Source organism: Apodemus sylvaticus, chromosome 10 (assembly GCF_947179515.1).
Source record: "Apodemus sylvaticus chromosome 10, mApoSyl1.1, whole genome shotgun sequence".
Classification (NCBI taxonomy): Eukaryota; Metazoa; Chordata; class Mammalia; order Rodentia; family Muridae; genus Apodemus; species Apodemus sylvaticus.
Genome location: NC_067481.1, coordinates 77865791 through 77874695, shown reverse-complemented (window position 1 = coordinate 77874695; position 8905 = coordinate 77865791). Strand labels below are relative to the sequence as shown.

The 8905-nt window shown below is 39.0% G+C and overlaps 1 pseudogene; it reads left to right on the top strand.

Annotated features, from left to right (window-relative positions):
* Positions 1-6491: 6491 nt before the first annotated feature.
* LOC127695389 (DNA-directed RNA polymerases I, II, and III subunit RPABC4-like) lies at positions 6492-6686 on the top strand (annotated as a pseudogene).
* Positions 6687-8905: the final 2219 nt, after the last annotated feature.

The following is an 8905-nucleotide window of genomic DNA, read 5'->3' as shown; positions in this document are numbered from 1 at the left end:
GTACCCAAAGTTTCCCTCTGGCTTCTGCACATACATGCAAAAGCATGCACCACACACCTACCACATAAATAAGTACACAGACATATAACATCTTTGTTGCATTTTTGCATGTAGGTATATCAAACCCATAGCTCACAAACTACATGTGGTAGAAGATAGCAAAGAATATAGCCTGATGCAATGGAATACCCTTCTTAAAGCAAGATTTTTTTTCCTGTAATGTGTTGGGGACTTTATTTTTCTGATTTTCACTGTTAACTTTGCAGGTGATATGATAAAATCCTAGAGCAATGTAAAAGGGCTTGCCACACCCAGTTCTATCCCATCCCATTAGTTTCATTATCATAGAACTTCCAACATATATGGCGGCTCTACTGTGGGGCCAGAGCAACCTTCTCATACTTCAGGAGCTAGATATGTTTTACAGAATAAAGTCTTAAATCAGGGCTCAGTAAAGTCCAGCATAAAACAGCTCTCGTTTGTGCCCCCATATCCCACTATTATTATATTACTATAAAACAAATATTTTGTGCTATGGTAACAACTCTATGACATTTGGAAAAATAACAGTTGGATTCTATATATAGATTTCAGCTGCATGCAACACATGTAAGGGACACGGGACAGGTTTTCTAGCCCCACCCATGAAGCATTAGCCTTTTGAGGTTTTCTGTGTCCTTCCTTTCACTCTCTGCACTCCATGGCTCTGAGGGCTAGAATCCATGATTTCTTATCAACCCCAGAGCCTTAGCAGATCTCCTTTATTCCACTGAAAGTTTCTCAGGCCTTCGTTTTCATGTTCATATTCATCTATTTATTTGTCTTTTGTCTTCACTACATCCTTTCTTCCCTTTCTCCCCATCCCTCATCACACCCTGCACTTTCATTTTTTAACTTTAATTTGCATTTCAAAGAAAAAATAGTATCAATAAACTGCCAATTGGATCTGAAATAAAACAAGCACTTATTTCGTATCTGTCTATCACATTCCTCTCTCTTATTTGATCACTGAAGGCAAACTAACTTTAGACCGAGCTCATGAACAGAGCATTTCCACATGCAGTGTAATGAGAGTCTTTGCAACAACACCTGCTTCATGATTAGAATTGTGAGCCATTTCTTTCAACAACATTGTGTATAAGATTTGACCGAGACTGCAGTAGAATGGATTGGTTCCTGGCTCTGCTAGCTTTACTCTGGATTGTCATTGAAACCAGATCCTGTTTTTTTGCTGACATCCACACATTATACTTTAAGCACTTCAAACTGAAGAAAGAAAAGGGGGCAGTTTCATGTCTGAAAATATTCTTTCACAATTTCCACTCAACAGATATATTTATATCCCCTCTACTTGTTACACCTTGTTATTGAGACCTTTTAGACTCTTAAAGCTATTTTTTTTTCAGATAAGTGTATTCAGGTGATAACAACAAAACATGATGACACTTGAACTTACTTTATTTATTTTGTAGTTTGTTTTTGGCAAGGAATCAAAGAGAATGAAAAAAACAACAGAGAGAGTAGGGGAGGCTCCTTCCCTTGAACAGTGTGTAAGAGAAACTAGAGATTATGAGGAGATGCTTCTGCTGTGTCTGAAGATTAACTACATATGGTTTCCTCGGTAAATGTAACCCACCCCTCACATGTTGCAGTGGAGTGAGAATGAAGTGCAGCTGAGACTTTGTAGCTTTTCTTGCTTTGCGTCCTGGTCCATTATGCTTTTCTTCTACAGAGAGTTGCTACTGAATAGGTTTTCCCCCCTTCCTTTCTTTTGATGAAAGAGGGGGCAAAGGGTTTCACAATACCCTTTATCTCTACCATGCAATTTAAAATTTAAACAATACTAATTTTAAAAGAATAGAAAACATCTTTACACCCTGTCCTCTCCAGCTGTAAGACTAGCAGATACTGCATATTTCCTTCTATTTAACTGTTACCATTTTAGAACTACATTTTCTGAAAAAGCTTCTTTCAGCATGATCCCAGCACTCTCTACCAGACTCACGTCCACTATCCTCCCTTGAACCAAGCTCTTTTCCCTCTAGATCCTCCTTTATAAGTTTGTATGTGAAATTTCATTAGAGTCCCGTGCTTTAATGTGCATTTTCTCCATGAAGCAATGCCTGGGTCACTGGGCCTTTTATAAGACACACTATTGTAGACACTTGATACAAAAACACACACACACACACACACACACACACACACACACACATGCATGAGTCATTTTTTTTGTTTGTTTGCTTAAGAAGACCAAACTGCTGGATAAACAGTTATAAGCACTTCTCGGAGGCTTGTGCATGATTCCTTGCACCCACATGGTAGATGGCGAATGCATGTAACTCTCATCCCAATGGATCTGATACCTCTTCTGGTCTCCATTGGTTGGCACCAGGCATGCATATACTGATGTGCATTGTCATGGTAAAGGAGAAGGCACAACACTAAATATAAAAATATCATCGTCTACAAGAGCTAATAATTTTAAATTTTCACTGTGTTCAGTGGCTCCATGTTTTACCATACTGTCTGCTGTTAGGAACATAATCATTGTTGGCATGCCTGGCTTCCTACCGCCTTGTCGATTCTGCTGCATCCATCCTCCACGCATCCTGCATCTCCCTCATTCCTCTTCTCTCTAGCATCAGTAAAGTCACATGCTCATATCTCCTATCATCTCTTGCTCAGGTGACCACATGACCCTTCAGAGGGCTTCCTTCCTCTCTCACTCATCCTCCTGAAATTATTTATCTACTGGGCATCCGGAAAGCTCACTAAAATAGAATGAATTTACATCAACTCCATTTAAAACCCTGTAATATTTTAAAGCCCCTTTTCCCACACATCAATCACTGTTATCTTGATATAGAATTCTTCTGAATGCCACTGGTCTTTCTAACCCTGAAAATATAAGCTTCATGAAAGGCAAGAGACTGCTACGTGTACTCATGTCAGACACACACTGGGGGTTATCAAAAATGCAGATGAAGCATCATCAATGTTTTCAGAACCTTCTTTAATGTAAAAAATAAAATTAAGATTTTTGCCTCATGGAGTCTAGTCAGAAACTCTTTTTATCCCAAGTGCCATTACATTGAGAGGTGCACAAGAGGCTTCTTATAATCAAGGACCCACAGAATGGGGATCATATCTTGAATCAAATCTACTTAGCAATTGATGACTTTCAGAATTCTTATGACAAAAGACGCTAATGTGATCTGCTAATTTCTCATTCTTTCCAATCCCAAGGCTAAGTGCAGCTAACAGGGCAGCAGTGCAATAATCTTCATTATCTTTTCCTCTTTACAAAATCACGCACAAAATGCTGCAAATGAAAAGGGACCCACGGGTGCCCCAGGAAGACCCTTCTGAGTGGTGCATTTTTTGTTTATGCTAATTCAGGAGGTTGCAGACTGGTTACTTAGCAATTTTCTTCACTGAGATGCTCTGTGCCAGGAGCTTAATTATATGTTCCATGCCTAAAGTGGTCATTATTAAGATGGAAGCAGGCAATGTCTGTGGACCCAATTCTGTTCATAGTGTTGCCAGAATCTGACCTGACAAAGCCCCGGGAATGTGTAAATCCATTTATGAACAGATGTGCTGAATAGTATTCTGGTGTCTCATTACTTCATAGCTTATGCTATGAATGGGGACAAATTTAGGTGCGTGTGCGTGTGCGTGTGTGTGTGCATGTGTGTCTGTGTGTGTGAGAAGTGCTAGGTTTGTCTAGGTACCCACAGAAGCTAAAAGCTATGAATTTATTTGGAGTTGGTATTCTAGGCAGCTGCCCATGATAGGTACCAGGAACCAAATCCTGGACCTTTGTAACAGTAGTATGTATATTTAAACATTGAGCCATCTTCCCAGATCCTTGAGGACATTACTTTCGGAACTAAGTTAAATATATTTAATATGTCATAAAATCATATCTTCTGCTCATGGTTTCAACACTTCTCTCGGTTTTAATGTTTTACCTCTTCATAGGACAACGCTTCCACGGTAGCTTTCAACTGGTATAAAGGACTTTCTAAATCAATCTGGTCAGCATACGTGAAAAAACACTCCATTAAAAATCAAATTCCTGATGGCAAACCATGGATACTGTGTTGGGGGATGGGTGAATAAAAACTTATAACGTTATTGTTTCTTACCAGAAAACAAACTTTTGATTTTTTTTTCAAGAACTGTCATATCTGTCTCCTGTCACTCTCGATGTAGGGAGGATGAGGCACTTTGACTTTCGGCATTTGTAGCCAAACAGAAAGGGCTGCATGGGAACAGAGCAAACAAACGCCGTTAGCCAAAGCGTTGGGATCATAGGAACATGAAGAATGCTTTCAGGGATGAGACAAGTTGCACTGAGTGGAAAGAGCGTGTGTGGAACTGCACTCTGATAGTCAACAGTAAATGAGAGAGGCAGGCATAGCTCAAAATTAAAAAAAAAAGAAAAGAAAAAAAGAAAGAATCCTAGAAAGTTGGTATCTGTGAGAGAGAGCCACCTTTCAATGGCATCAGATGTGACACTGGAATTTGAATCCTATCGCTGTGGTTGTTTTTGCATGACTTCCGCTTTTCCCCTCAAGCCTAATTGTTCAATACCCATTTTGCCTCGCATTAATGAAGCCCCTGAATATTTATGACCTAGAACACAGATATAGAAACTCTATCTTTAAAACAATAAGCAGGCATCATCAGAAAGTGAGGGAGACATAGCAACGCCCTGACAACGACTCTTGATGAATGATTGGCATGGGAAAGCTGTTGGGATGCAGAGGGCCATGCATGCTTAGGAATCTGAGCACAGCTCTGGCCTCTGTTTGTTTTGCTTTTGGATTGTTTTGATCTGACCTGTGTTGTATTAAACCTGTGTTTGTATTAGGGTTTATCTACTCACATTGCAATAAAGGTTGACATTCTTTGAGTACATCAAGCACAGACCTGAGGCATTTTCTGTAGTGTTCTTCCTGGCTTGGTCTCACCGCCCCTCCCCTAGCATATTTCATTAATCTCCACAACTGTCTTGACACTGTTTCACCTTTAAATTTTTTTTTTTTTTGATAATGATAAATAAAAGGAAAGCCGTGCACTATTGCATCAATGACACCTCAGGGTAATCAAAGTGCTGTTCAGGGAAAGTTACTCTTTATAGAAAAACATCACCTTATTATTAAGGGGTGATAAATTTGAATGCCAGCATTAAGCATTCCATGTTAACATAATAAATCTAGGTAATAATGATCAGTAGGTTATAAAGCTATGATAGAAAAACCACAATGGGAATTTTATACTTGATAAAAACATAATTCCAAGAATTAGTCTATTTTCAAAGGTTGTACTTTTATTACTAAATATGTGTATGTGTCTGTGAGTATATTGCTATATCTGTGTGCAGGTACCCATGGAAGCCAGAAGAGGGCATTAGATCCATTGTAGCTTGAGTTACAGGAAATTGTGTGCCATATACTGGAATCCTCTGTAAGAGCAGCAAATGTTCTTAACCACTGAACCATCTCTCTAGGTTTCCAGTTATTAAATTAATTTACATTTCAAATTATATTCCCCTTCCTGTTTACCCCTCCACAAATCTCTCATCCCATTCCTCCTCCCCCCCATCCCCTTCACCTCTATGAGGGTGCTCCTCCACCCACTCACCTACTCCTACCTTACCACTCTAGCATCCACCTATTCTGGGTCATCAAGCCTCCATAGGACCAAGAGCCTCCCTTCCCACTGATGTCAGATAAGTCCATCCTCTGCTGCATATATATCTGGAGCTGTGGATTCTTCTGTGTATATTCTTTGGTTGGTGGTTTAGTCCCTGGGAGATCTGTGTAGCCTGGCTAGTTGATATTATTCTTCCTATGGGGTTGTAAAACCACTTCAGCTCCTACAGTTCTTCCCCTAACTCCTTCATTGGGATCCCATGATCAGTCCTATGGTTGGTTGTGTACATCCATATCTGTATTGGTCAGGCTCTGACAAAACCTCTCAGGGGACTGCTATACCAGGCTCCTGTCAGCAAGTACTGCTTGACATCACCAATAATGTCTTGGTTTGGTATCTGCATATAGGATGAATCCATATGTGGTGTGGTCTCTGGATGGCCTTTCCTTCAGTCTCTGCTCTATTTTTTGTCCCCATCTTTCCTTTGGACAGGAATATTTCCAGGTTTAAAAAAAATGTGAGATGGATGTGTGGCCCTATCCTTCAACTGGGGGCCGTGCCTATATCTACTGGAGGTAGTCTCTACAGGTTCCCCTTTGTTGGGTATTCTGAGCTTTTGGGCTAATATCCACTTATCAGTTAGTACATATCATGTGTGTTCTTTTGTGTCTGGGGTACCTCACTTAGGATGATATTTTTTAGTTCCATCCATTTGCCTCTGAGAATTTCATAAAGTTAGAACACCAATGGCTCAAACTCTAAGATCAACAATCAACAAATGGGACCTCATAAAATTGAAAAGCTGAAAAGGGATGCTTCTTCGAGCTGCAGAGGCACTAAAAATGGATACCCAGAAAGATGTTCAACCACAAAAGCAGCAGCCAATGACATATATTTGTTGACAGTGTCACACCAAAAATGAGATAAAATCCAGGGATCCAATCAGGGGCAGAGAATGTGGATACAGAATAATGTACAAGAATAGGACTAAAAGATTGGTGGGTTTTGATGCTCAATGAAATGTGGGAGTTCAGGAGTGTCTTCATTCATACATTAGCCTCATTAATGTTTCTCTTTAATAAATAGCATTTAACTTAGTTTACTTAATGACTACAACTGTATACCTATATTTCATTTTAGAAATGCAATTGTATTTTAATACTTTGTATAAAGGAAATTTTGGTTCACCAGATAGCTTAATTTATTGTTCTTGTAATTCCTCACACAGTGGAGATTCAAAGTATTTCCCCAGTCCCACCCCACAAAAGCATCTGTAATGCACAGGACACTTCCAATAGACAAAATGGCAAACAGCAAAATGGAAAAAGATTTTTTAGCAACTCTACATCAGAAAAGAGGCTAATATCCAATATGTACAAAGAACTTAAGAAGTTAGACTCCAGAGAACCAAATAACCCTATTAAAAATGGGGTCTAGACCTTAACACAGAATTCTCATCTAAGGAATGTTGAATGGCTGAGAAGCACTTAAAGTAATATTCAACATCCTTAATCATCAGGGAAATGCAAATCAAAATGACCATGAGATCCCTCCTCACACCAATCAGATCAAAACGCAGATGACAGATGCTAGTGAGGAAGTGGAGAAAGAGGAACACTCCCCCACTGCTGGTGAGACTGCAAGCTAGTCCAGCCACTTTGGGAATCAATCTGGCAGTTCCTCAGAAAATTGGAAATAGTTCTACCTGAAGACTTAGCTATACAACCACTCTAACATATAACAAGGGCACATGCTCCACTATGTTCATAACAGCCTTATTTTTAATAGCCAGAAGCTGGAAACAACCCCAATGTCCCTCAACATAAGAACGAATACAGAAAATTGGGTACATTTATACAATGGAGTACTACTCAGCTATTAAAAACCAGTCATTAAATTTAACCAAATGAGGGGCAAGATACTACATAACATCTAATATAAAGCAGTAAGATACAAGTAAAGATTCTCCAGAATAAGTCTTAGACTTGAACCTGACATAGCTAAAGTCTTGACTATAATGATACAATTATGGAAAATATTACAGGGGTAATGAATTCATTTAATGATATTACTTGGATGTAACTAATAAAAATACACCATGAGAACTTGTAGAAGAGAGAGAAGAGGGAGAGGAGGCCATTACCAAGTAAATAGTATCTAAGAATACATTAACCAAATTCAAATTGAGAATTTGAATTTTCCTTCTCAGGTCATTTTGAGGGACAAATGACCTGAACTATGTTTAAAAATACCAAGACAATGGATAAAAACAAATGTTTCCATTTATTACACAACATAAGCAGCGGTATACTTACACCAAAAACTGAACTAAACAGTATTATTGTAAATGCATTTACACACACACACACACACACACACACCACAAACACACATGTTTACAAATGATATAATGTCTGGCATTTCTTGTAAGCGACTGTTTCTGAAGTGGAGTGAGGAGGCTGGAGACATCCTCATATCTCATAAAACTGCATATAACATCATAAGCCAGGTGATTGACATTGACATGAGTGAACAATAGTCCAGAATCTTAGTTCAGATTTTCTAAATATGCACATACACATTTGCATATACTTAGCACTATGAATATTATCACATTTATACACATATGTAGATATTCCATAGTCAATATACAGTCTGAGTCCATCAGTGTCCAAATGCCTCCTTCTGCTCTTTTATAACTTTATGCACAGATTCTGCACTACTTCAGATCCCTGGAACCTACAAATTTGTTCTCCCCTGAAGCAACAACATTGTAAGATGGTTTCATGCCTTAATCTAGTAACCGGTGCATGTTGAAATTCACACAGACTAAGAGTATAAGGGGTCATACAAGCAAAGGGGATGGAAGAGTATATCATGAAAGTATTTACAGCAGAAAACATTAGGCAGGGCAAGCTGGAACCAGGCATTGTAGGAAATGTCCTCCCTCTCTTTGCCCGCAATCCGGTTTTAGGTATATATACCTCTAGAAGTCCACACTGAATTGTCCTTTACTGAAAAATGGAAAAGAGAGAAGCAGGTGATTGCTCTGACCTTTCTGGACAACTCTTTCTAATCTGGAATTCAACTTATTCACTGCAAATCAACTTGATGAATGATTATTTTGAAAGCTGCCAGTTCAGTAACTCAAATTTTGTCACAAACAAAAGAGGGCTCACTTTGCCTTTCCAGTGCAGTGTTCGCTAGCTAGCTCTGTGTGCCTTGGGACTGCCTAGCT